Source organism: Ascaphus truei, chromosome 4 (assembly GCF_040206685.1).
Source record: "Ascaphus truei isolate aAscTru1 chromosome 4, aAscTru1.hap1, whole genome shotgun sequence".
Classification (NCBI taxonomy): Eukaryota; Metazoa; Chordata; class Amphibia; order Anura; family Ascaphidae; genus Ascaphus; species Ascaphus truei.
This window is the reverse complement of record NC_134486.1, coordinates 328,009,779-328,020,247: the sequence shown is the minus strand read 5'-3', so window position 1 is coordinate 328,020,247 and position 10,469 is coordinate 328,009,779. Positions and strand designations below refer to the sequence as shown.

The 10,469-nt window shown below is 40.9% G+C and overlaps 1 long non-coding RNA gene across 2 annotated transcripts in view; it reads right to left on the bottom strand.

The window, feature by feature from the left end:
- Positions 1-379: 379 nt before the first annotated feature.
- The window catches only part of LOC142492132 (uncharacterized), a 60,495-nt gene continuing 50,405 nt past the window's right edge, over positions 380-10,469 (bottom strand). The window contains exons 4-5 of one of the 2 annotated variants that reach the window (XR_012800765.1): positions 9,144-9,204; positions 380-1,502 (exon numbers count right to left, since the gene is read on the bottom strand). This is a non-coding gene — a long non-coding RNA (uncharacterized LOC142492132). The remainder of the gene's footprint in view (positions 1,503-9,143; positions 9,205-10,469) is intronic. The other variant, XR_012800766.1, reaches the window with a different exon arrangement.

The following is a 10,469-nucleotide window of genomic DNA, read 5'->3' as shown; positions in this document are numbered from 1 at the left end:
CTGTCCGTCCCCACACCCTCCTGTCCACTGTTCGTCCCTCCCCTCTGGGGAACACGGAAAAAGAGGGAGAGAGAAGGGAGCGGGAAATTTTACTCACGGGCAACGCCAGGTCTCTCTCCCCCTCGCCGCTACAACTCACCTCTCTCCCTCTCCGCCGCCGCTCCAACTGGAACAGATGGCGGCGCCCGGAAGGACCCCCTTCCTCCCTCGCGGCGCCCAGTGAGAAGATGGCGGCGCCCGGAACTACAGGTAGGTGTCGCGTGTGTCGCTCCCCCACTTCCCCCCCCCTAATTCCCCCCCCCCCACTTCTCCCCACCTCTCCCCCCTCACCCCCCCCTCCTCCCCACCTACCTCCCAGAGCACGCTCTCTACGGCTCAACATCCCCGAGGAGCAGGAGGAGGGCGGCAGGGACTTAATGCTGCTAGGTGAGGAAATGCAAGGGGAGGAATCCATGCCTTTGACGCCCCCCCCCCGCCTTTGACGCCCCTCCCCCCTGCCTTTGAGGGAGGGGGGGACTGGATTGATGTGAATGGGGGACAAACAGAGAGAGGGGGGAGGAGAGAGAGAGGAACGGGAACATTACATCCCGGGCAACGCCGGGTCTCTCAGCTAGTGTGTAATATTTTGTACTAAACAGGTAGGCAGCGCTTAACAATATTTACAAACATTACAATACAATTAAAATACAGGGAATATAATAGAGAGGAGTTAAATGCATAAAGACATAAATGAAACACTAGGAGAGACGAGTCCCTGCCCTGAAGAGCTTACATTGTAATCTTATTATTTCCACTTTTGATAGAATTTTTCAGGCGTTCAAACTTGAGTAATTACACATTCAAATGCCTTTTGAAAACTGCGAAAAGGCAAATATAGCTGATGTATCATTATTCCAAGGCACCTCCTTTCAGCTGTTGTCTAAGGCAGAGAGAGTAAACAGCCTTCTCCCAGCTTTCTGTATTTCCACAGCTGAGAGTGTAGGATGTTTACAATATCTGTCACTCAGAAGGAATGGATATCAGCCGGCCAGACCCAAGAAGAAGCAGATTGTACAGCAAAAACATACAGAAATTTAGAAGTTATTGAACATTGTTAATATCGATTAGGTGTATACTGTACATAGACATTTGCATCCTTTACCTTCCATCCCAATTACTGTCAGGTACTCACTATTTATATTTTAAAACAGCTGAAAAACACAGCTTTGCAACACACCATCTGTAAACCCCTAATTCTCTCCTACACCAATTGCACTTTTTCCTTCTTTTACTCGTACGCACATAACCCAACCTAAAATAAAGTAATCTATATCCCATTGCATACTATGCACATACTGTAGTTATATTACCTCTCCATTGGTTTTCCCCCAACTGCACACAAGAAAACAGACAATATCTTAGCTAGGTGTGGCTATGTTTCGTAGTCTTCAAATCACAGCATCCATTGTACTAGAACGGCCAAATTAATCTTCTGTTAGTCTTTCAATGGAAGCCCACATTTCCTACAAAAAAAAACAAAAAACAGAAGTGACCGTCATTTTGCTTGTTTGAAATATTGAAAATGTTTACATTAAAACATTTACAGTTAGGACACAACTCATCAGTTTGTAAACCCCTGGAAATAAAGCCAATGTTCTGACAAATAATGCATGCACTCAAATAGTAAAAAATAAAATAAAAAATTGTATATCAACAGTAAGCTTTTTAGCACAGTATTTTAACAATTGTACTTAAAATACAATTCACAGTTAGTTGCTCAAGAAAGTTTGTGGTACAAATTTACACTGAAAACGCAAGGACCAAATCGTAAGTAACCACTGTTAAAAGACTATTATCCATTAAGCATACATATATAAATGGTGCTTTTATACAGTATATAAATGGGTGCATTCACCGCTAGGCTAAATCAGAGATATAAGCCGATTGTTGCAAGTACTTGCAGAATATACTTTTTCGTTTCAAAGGCACATTCCCATTTACAATTGAAGATGACTTAGCTCTTCCCACCTTCATCAAATCCTTCAGTAATCAACACTCACAACAGAAAAAAAAAATTACAATTGCAGTCTCTCTAATAACTGATTTATAAATCAACCCAGATCACTACAACCAAAGGAGATTCCCTCAGTTCAGAGCAATCAGAAATCTTCTAAAAAAAAGAGAGTTTGATAGTGTTAGGTAATAATTATTATTCTGTGAAACAGGCCCCAAATTAGACATGGTCATCAGATCACTTTTATCCTAGGTGGCACTGACCCCATATCCTACTAAATAAAAGAATCACGGTCATTGGGTCACTTTGACCAAAGAAGAGCCTGACTGACATATTAAACAGATCCCTGTCATCAGTTCACTTTTCCCTACATGGTATTGACCTTTAATACAATAAATCGTCTCCCTTCTCAACTCTATAGATTAGGTGTGGGAGAGAGAGGGGACTCATAGTATTATGAAAATAATGAAACAATGGTCTTCCTTAAACAAAATTAGTCATACTTAAATCTGTGTGTTTGGAATTTTAGAAGAATTGTGCTTGTTAATCAAGTGTTTACTTAACCTCTAGCCCACCTTGGGAGGAGAGTGATCTATGCAAACTCCTATGCAGCATTCCTGTATCACACAAAAAAATACAAAAAAAGGAGTAGCCAACGCAAATCAAACCACTGCTGTGTCTCAACTTACCTTGATTAAAAACTTCACAAAAGTATTTTAAAATGCTTATACAGGTCTGATGGTTGAGTTACATTTTGGTTATTTACCCGTTACCGATATTGGCTGATGTTGGCCCTGGAATTATCAGGGCCTTTGAACTATTAGGAGGTTCTTGCAATCAGCAGGTGAGGTGAGATATTGTGATAAAAAAATGTCTGTATGAGTTGGTCAATGTTTTAAATACAGGCATGTGGTGCTACTAAACCCTGTGAAGGGTTTATTCATAGGGAATGGCTACTAACAATTGCGGTTAATTAGCAACCCTATTTCCAAAGTGCTCAGCAAATTCAAAGTACAGTATCTCTTGAACTTGAAAGCTCCAGGAGATAAACCAGCGACACTACAGTACTGCAATCTTAATAAAAAAATAAGTATACCCTTATTTTACTGATTTGCAGCCAGGACTCGAAACGCAATGCAAAGCGTTTCAGGCACTTCTGGCAATGAAGGGGTTAACGGGCTAAATTAGTTGATATAGAATGTGAAAGCAGACTAGAATGTGTCTCCCCTAAATTAACAAGCTATTTAACTTACTGATGGTTTTTAACAATGCATCCTTCAAATGTCCCAATACCTTGCTGAAGGTACTTACTTAAAAGTTTCATTTTATTATCTCCCCGGCATTAGCAATTACAGCACAACTTTTTCACACAGACTTAAAAAGTCACGTCACTGTTCTACAATGAATATTTTAAGGTTACACGTACTTCCAACCATACACTAGGTTTAGAGATTGGCGTATCTCATAATGCAATGTTATGTACAAAGTATGCCCAACTAATTGTGAGAGAATGGCATATTAGGGCTTTTCTGAACACATTACAATAAAGTAGAAAAGAATATGCCTTTTAACATTGTGAAGACTTTTTAGGCAGTGCATACAGTATATTAACACCAACAGAGGTACTGAACGGTGCTTCCACACAATCTACATAGAATTGTGAAGTGATAATTACACGTGATCAAATTATACTAAAATAGTTACTTGGTGAATGATTATAAATGTATATACGATTTGAGTGAAAGTGCTCAAAACCTCCGGTGAGGACCTGTTTCCAAACTGTCCTTCTCCACAAAAATCCAGAGGGAGAAGGATCAACCCAAGAATAAAACAAACAGTACAGTGCACACTATTGTGACAGGTTGGTAGGTAAGTGGGATATTGGCTCTTACAGATTTTCTACTTGCAGTGTGTAAGTGTAAATAAAGCCTGTCTCCAAACCGTGGCTGCAGGTTTTTTTCTTGTGATGTATGTAGGTTTCCCTCAGGGGTAAAGGAGGAGAGACAGACAGTGTAGGTCAAAAATAGCACATTTATAGTAAAAGTATGTACTCTGATTCTGTACATGCATTAATAGCATATAGTATACAGGCATACCCCACATTAACGTACGCAATGGGACCGGAGCATGTATGTAAAGCGAAAATGTACTTAAAGTGAAACACTACCTTTTCCCCACTTATTGATGCATGTACTGTACTGCAATCGTCATATACGTGCATACCTGATGTAAATAACGCATTTGTAACAGGCTCTATAGTCACCCCGCTTGCGCACAGCTTCGGTACAGGTAGGGAGCCGGTATTGCTGTTCAGGACGTGCTGACAGGCGCATGCGTGAGCTGCCGTTTGCCTATTGGGCGATATGTACTTACTCGCGAGTGTACTTAAAGTGAGTGTCCTTAAACCGGGGTATGCCTGTACATGAGCTACCAGGACAGGAATCTGTGGCTAAACAACCAGTGGAGATAAGCTTCAAGGGATACTACACCCAAGATGTTCAGCCACAGATCCCGGTCCTGGTAGCTCATGTATACTATATGCTATTAATACATGTACAGAATGAGAGTACCCAGAGTACATACTTTTACTATAAATGTGCTATTTTTGATCTACACTATGTCTGTCTCTCCTCCTTTACCCCTGAGTGAAACCTACATACATCACAAGAAAAAAAAGTGCAGACACGGTTTGGAGAAAGGCTTTATTTACACTTACACACTGCAAGTAGAAAATCTGTAAGAGCCAAGATCCCACTTACCTACCAACCTGTCACTATACTGTAGTGTGCACTGTACTGTTTCTTTTATTCTTGGGTTGATCCTGCTCCCTCTGGATTTTTGTGGAGAGTTGCAGTGCATATATTAGTCATACCCCCTGATGAAGCATATTTTACGTGAAATGCATTGGTTTGGTGCATGAAGAAGTGACATTACACTGCTGGCATCCAAGTTTGTGAGCTCTTTCTGGAGTGGGACTCTTACGGTGGGGAACCTGTGGAAGTCTCCCCCCTTATAACATCACCCATCATCAACTTGCCTGTGTGTGCCTACTGATGTGTCTATGTACACCATATAAATGTAATTCAAGATGCAAGTCATGTTACTATTTTTGTATAAACAATATACTTTTATACTTGTACGTCTCCCCGTTGCGCTCCTTTCTTGTTTTTTTCCAAGTGAACAAAAGCTGAAGTACCAGCTGGTCCTCTTTCAATAAGGATTTCCCATTTCAGAGGTAAATATTTTATAGTCACAGTCCAAATACATTGTGGCCTAACCTGCAACATTTGTAACAATTGTGACACGCAGATAAACATCTTCCCAGCTGTGTTTATTGCTAACTCTGCCATCCCTCGACAACTGCCATAAACTATCCTGTTATTCAGATGATAGAAAATACTTAAAACATGCTATAGATAAAATTATTATAGGCTCAACTGTATACGAGTAGTTCTTAAGAGTATTTCCAATCCACCCCCCAAAAATGAGTAGAAATCTAAAGTATTTATTTCACATTACACATCCATAAATCATTCCTACTAGGAGGCGGAAAGGGAGACACTTTAAATGTGATTAGAAACCTACAATTCTACGATATTTCCAGGATACTACAGCATAGAAAAGAAAAGGACACAATCCCTGTTAACTATATTGTAAAAATTGTGTTACAAAATATCATTTTAACAAAAATGTGATTAAAAAAAAATAGAGCAGTAAAAACTGCTCCTTAAACCTTTCCTGCCGGGAAATAAATATGGAAGACGCAAAGCTGGCGGTACACAGCCTGGATGTGTAAGAAAAAACGCGTAAGAGCATTGTCCTTCATGCAAGTCTATGCTCCAACAAAATTTTTTTGTATTGAACGGTCTTGCATCCAGCATTGTGTTCTCATCCAGGCGGTGTACTGCCAGCTTTGCTACTTCCATATTTATTTCTGTTCACCTAATGCAACTATGAATTTGTAACCATGTATCTGTCACCATAACTCTGTTCCCAGGACATACTTGAAAACGAGAGGCAACTCTCAGTGTATTACTTCCTGCTAAAACATTTTATAAATAACGAACATTTCTGAGACACAGACAGGAGCACGCCAGCGGAATGTCACAAATGGTCACATGAGTACATGATCAAACCCACTGCAGATTGATTTATTGGAGGGATTGCGGGTGTAGGAGACACCAATTTGGAAATTTAAACCCAGCCATCCTCACCATAACCCTGCCTATGGATTTTACCTAAGAAATGCAAGAAAAAAAAGAAAAATAGGTGCGCTAGGGAATCAGCACCACTGATAAGAATATCGCAATGGTCTAATACTGGAAAAATGATTACAATGATTTAGATGCCTCTAATGGTGAGGAAAGTGGGTATTGATGGGAGGTGGGTGAGGTGTGAATAGGGAACTGTGGATTTTACCCGACTATGAACTTTTAAAAAAAAATGTTTTTTAAAAACAGTGTCTCTTGGAATGTTATCTGTGCTGTTCCTTCCCCCCGGTGTGGATGTGTTTTATGGCTAGAGGTGTCAAAAGGTTACTGTGAAAGCAAGTGAAGAAAGAGTGTGTATGTGTATCAGTGTGAATAAAAATGACTCTTTTTGAGGTCAGACAATTAAGCTGGCATGTCTTTTGTCCTAAAAACTTATTTTTTTGTTGTTGTCTATTTACTAACCAAGCTATTAGCTGCTCCGATAAACACTGGCAGAGGATTAATGCCCATTTTGTCTGCCTATTGTGTTTATTTCAGGAGTATAGAAAGGTTATGCTCACTTCTTTATTTGTGCAACAGATTACACCCAACGATTCATTCATTCCCCTGAATCATTTGGCTCGGCAAATATCGAGTTTCCTGAAAAGTAGTTGTACAAGATACATTTAATAGACTTCTCAATTAAGGACTTGTGGTTTTGCAACATCTACAAGGCAAACCAACATCGGCAAAATAAAAAAGTACTGTTATTACAGCCTCTGGAAAATAAGACATTTGTAGAATTTTAAGATTCAAAAAAAAGTTGAATATTGAGAACAAAAGCTTCTGTTTACATTAACTTCTCACATGGATTCACTCACAGCAGCTTAGACAGACTGGACGTGTTACTTCATAGGAGAGGAATCTTTGATGCATGGGATATGCCACTGTAATAGCTTACCAACATAGGGCTGGTATGTAACATTATACAGCATGAAAACATACTGTACATTTTAACCACGTCTTCTAATGTACAGCATGTCATTCTGTCTGAGTCGAATGGTAGATAATGGATAAGTACTAGACAAATCGTAAACCTAATATGTGGGAAGAATGAAATAGACTAAGAAATGGTTGAAGAATTGAATTTCAAGTTAAAGACAGAAGTTCGTAATCCAACACCACAAGGATTGATGACATGCGCAGATCAAGTTCTCGCAGGAGGAATCCTCCGCTTGGCAAGTATATTTCCGTTATCCCCAAGTGTGGCGACAGAAGGTAAGTGAGGTAATGGTGTATACAAATCAATATATTTATTGACATGTGCCAACAAATCACTCACATGCAGTAATAACACAGGGTAGCTCTCGTAGCAGGTAGATGTGTCCTGCAGCAGCAGATAGCCCAGTCGCCGCGTCCGGCGGGCAGGGAGATGGAAACACTGCGTGCGGCTGCGTATGGTTGCTCTCACCAACTACGGAGGCTCCCGAACAACAGACGAAATGGAGCTACGTGTTTCGCCGAGACTTCGGCTTCCTCAGGTGAGTCTCGGCGAAACGCGTAGCTCCATTTCGTCTGTTGTTCGTGAGCCACGGGAGCCTCCGCAGTTGGTGAGAGCAGCCATACGCAGCCGCACGCAGTGTTTCCATCTCCCTGCCCGCCGGACGCGGCGACTGGGCTATCTGCTGCTGCAGGATGCATCTCCCTGCTACGAGAGCTACCCTGTGTTATTACTGCATGTGAGTGATTTGTTGGCACATGTCAATAAATATATTGATTTGTATACACCATTACCTCACTTACCTTCTGTCGCCACACTTGGGGATAACGGAAATATACTTGCCAAGCGGAGGATTCCCCCTGCGAGAACTTGATCTGCGCATGTCATCAATCCTTGTGGTGTTGGATTAAGGAGAACGGGTGGGACTCCTACAGATACCCCTCTTAGTCCCCGTACTTACACAAGGCCGTGTAAGTATTGTGTAATCTATAGTTTAGATTTCCACCCCCCCCCCCCCCACTCACTTCCTTCCAGGAGGTTTATTCCTCCCTTTGGAAGCCCATTTTTTAACTAGAATTTGGGAACTGAATTGTGTTAACCCCTTGTTTTCTGTTTCCATTTTGTTCTAAGGGTCTTGGATGGTCCCTCCTGGGGTTGCAGCAGAAGGGGTTGCTTGGAGGTCTTCCTTCATCGGCTAAGGAGACCCCTTTTCCTTTAACTTAATTGTTGGTAACTTTGAACTTGTTTCTGTATATCCACTTAGAGGTTGAGGCTAGCGCCCGGTTTTCTGCTCTCAAAAACAGAAGTTCACCTGGATTGTAATATATGAAGAATGAAAACCATCGGGTCACTTTTAAGACTCACACAGTTTCCAATTAGAAAAGTTGTTTACATTGCATTCTGGCATTGTATCCCCTAGTTGTTTCAAAATAATAGGCTGCAAAACCGTAGATTATCATTAAAAAATACACATAAATTAGATGAAGTTATAACGTTCCAATTTAACATGGACTAAGAAATATGGTCTCTGAAAAGCAAAATGGCCAATATAGAGAAGCAAAAAGACCACGAGAATAGGGCTGATGCAATAAACTGAGATTTAAAAATATCCCTGAAAAACAGTTATAGATAGGAAGAGACCTTAAGTGCTGAGGGTACTTCTCCCAGATCCCATGAGAACTCCATCCAGGAACCCGCAATGAATAACTGGGCAAGATTGCAACCACCTAGTTACCAGAGGCATCTGGCGGGAACATGGTATGCCATGGTCGGGCATTCACCCTACTCCCATCCAGAGGGAACAAGGAAACTCTTTTCCCGAGCAGAACTCCCAGATAAGATGGAGTTAAAATCTTGTTATAGTTACTTTTATTCATGGGTATCTCAAGGTAGTTTCTCCCTATCTTATTGGAAGTTATGGACAGTACATTCTTAAACATATAGATGTAGCAAAGCTTACCGTTCCCGGCGACGTGACCATGCCAATTGCGGCCAGGGAGGATTAATGATGTGGAAGGTCCCTGTAATAAAAATGGCAGGTGATATTAAGTATATTTATCAACCTAGTACTTCAGGGGTTAATGTGGTTACAGTTTGACTTAGAAATACAAATAAATTGTTTTTATGACAGGTCAAGACCCTTCCCGTGCCTGTGCAGATCTACAAAGAGGGTTTAATTGGGTGGATATCACTGATGGCCCTCGAAAACTGAAATATGTACAGTGTAGAAGGCTGTGGACGATCGCCAAATCCTGGGCTGTCGGCCTCAAAGAAAATCTTAACATTCTTGAAATATCCCCTGTGCATCACAGAGAGAGGTGACAAACAGGTCACCACTTAGTTGGAGGACTATATTAAATATAAGAAATTATGGGCCCGACAGCAATCCATAAGAGTAACTAATGTATATCGGTCACCATCGTGATTAGACAAATCAAAAACATACCACACACTACATGGATAAGCAGTGCAAAAGACAGAGAACTGTTTCTCCGGCTAAAATAAGATATTAGGCTGTCAAAATTTAGATGCAAGCGTGCATATGACGAGCACAGACGCAACATTGAAGATGGTGTCCAAGTATTAAGAAAGTAACACACACAGTCCCAGCAAGCTCAAACCCCAACACCCATCACAATATATATCAAAAGGAGTGCTACTGAGCGTGGCAAATGTATACAACAAAAGACAGGGGAGCCAAATGCTACATCCAATTGACAAAACATATATGGTAGTAAGTATAAAGTTAAATACTTCAATAATAATATTTTCATGGTTATTTAGTTAAACCCTTTGGCCAAAGCATCATAAGCCTGCATACCAATGTCAAGGTATAACCAAATTTGCAGGTCCTAACACCACACTGTGAACCTTTCCTTTAACCTCTCTATGAGGGGGAACAACCATAGTAGGTCCTGTCCATTCAGCAAAATGAAAAAACCTCCCAAGTTAAAAAGGTGGGGAGGGGTGAGCACTGGGATGATGGGGCCACTTACCTCCAAACAACTGTTGCCACACTTTAACTTGGGAAGTTTTCTCATTTTGCTGTAGGGACAGGACCTACTATGGTTGTTCCCCCTCATACAGAGGTAAAAGGGAAGGTTCACAGTGTAGTGTTAGGACCTGCAAATTTGGTTATACCTTTACATTGGTATGCAGGCTTATGATGCTTTGGAAAAAGGGTTTAACTAAATAACCATGAAAATATTATTATTGAAGTATTTAACTTTATACTTATTACCATACTAGCTGATATACCCGGCGTTGCCCGGGCGTGGAAGGGCAG